Below are 1,524 nucleotides of genomic sequence, written 5' to 3' on the forward strand. Positions count from 1 at the left end.
TCTCATTGATGCCTATTAATCTCACATTGTTCATCTTTGCATCGTCTTGCAGGTATTGAATTATTTTTTCCTGCATCCTAGTTGTTTTAAAGAGATCTCTTCTTAGTTTTTCACTAGCTGCAATGGTGTCTTTAAGGTCAGAAAGTCTATTTTCACTTTCCCTCAAATGGTTTTGCCAGCTTGTGATTGAGGTTTTAATTTCCTGTATATCACTTTGAACCTGTTTCATACATTCTATTTCTTTCCTAAATTGCTTATTCAGGGGTTCCATCATTTTTATATTCTGCTGTATTTTTTTATCAGTGTATTCTTTAGAAGCACTTAGTACTTCTTTGATTATAGTTATCACTAAATTTTTAGTTCCAAAATTATTTCTGATCTGATTTCTTCTATTCCTTTCTGCAGTTGTTTCTTTACTGCCAACGCTATTATTTCAGAGATATCTGGTCTGTGATTTCCAGTTTCCTCAGTGCTAGTGTCTTCTGCATTTGTACTGGGTGGACTCGGGGCCTGAGACTGCATTTTGTTCCTTCTCTTTGTCATTTTGCATACCACTGTCTTCTGATCTTCGGTGTAGAGCTTAGATAGTTACTACCTTAGCACCAGGTCTGGATCTACGAAGTTCAGATTCCTCCAGGTGGATGTTGTTTGGATCTGGTTTCTGTGCTCCACTTCTTTCTGCTGCAGCCATTAGAGTTGAACCCTTTGTGTCACTCTGACAAGATGTTCTTCTCCTGAGTCAGCTGGGTGGGTCTTGCCTCTAGCCTCTTTGCAGGGAGTTCTGCTGAAGGGTTCTTCTCTGGGCCTGCACTCCGGGTGAAATGAAGATCTGCAGGCCCTGGGTGGTCTCACTCACTCACCAGGCCTGCGCTCTGGGTCTATTTAGGATCTGGAGGGCCCCGGGTTGTCTCACTCACTGGCCGGGCCTGCGCTCTGGGACTATTCAAGATCCAGTGGCCCCGGGCAGTTTCTCTTACTCTCCAGGCCTGTGCTCTGGGTCTATTCAGGATCCGTGGGCCCTCACTTGTCTCACTTATTCGCCAGGCCTGTGCTCTGGTGTGTCCAGGATCCCACGGCCCCGGGTCCTCTCACTCACTCTCCAGGCCTGCGCTCTGGGTCTTTTCAGGATCCCGTGGCCCCCAGCAGTCTCTCTCACTCTCCAGGCCTGCGCTCTGGGTCTATTCAGAATCCGTGGGCCCTCGGTTGTCTCACTCACTCACCGGGCCTGCACTCTGGTATATTCAGGATCTGAAGGGCCCTGGGTCATGTCTAAGTGATTTTCTTAAAACTAGAAATTGTGAAAGACAGTGTCAAGAAAATAAAATGAGCTGTAGACTAAGAGATAATATTTCTAGAGACACATCTGACAAAGGATTATTACCAAATATATAAAGAATTCTTAAAACTCAACAACAAAAAAACAAGCATCCCAACCTAGAAATAGTAAAAGACCTGACACTTTATCCAAACAGACATTCAGACAAAAATAAAGCACATGAAAATAATTTCTACAAATTAAAGCAG

The sequence above is a fragment of the Octodon degus genome, unplaced genomic scaffold (assembly GCF_000260255.1).
Source record: "Octodon degus isolate 3935 unplaced genomic scaffold, OctDeg1.0 scaffold00082, whole genome shotgun sequence".
Classification (NCBI taxonomy): Eukaryota; Metazoa; Chordata; class Mammalia; order Rodentia; family Octodontidae; genus Octodon; species Octodon degus.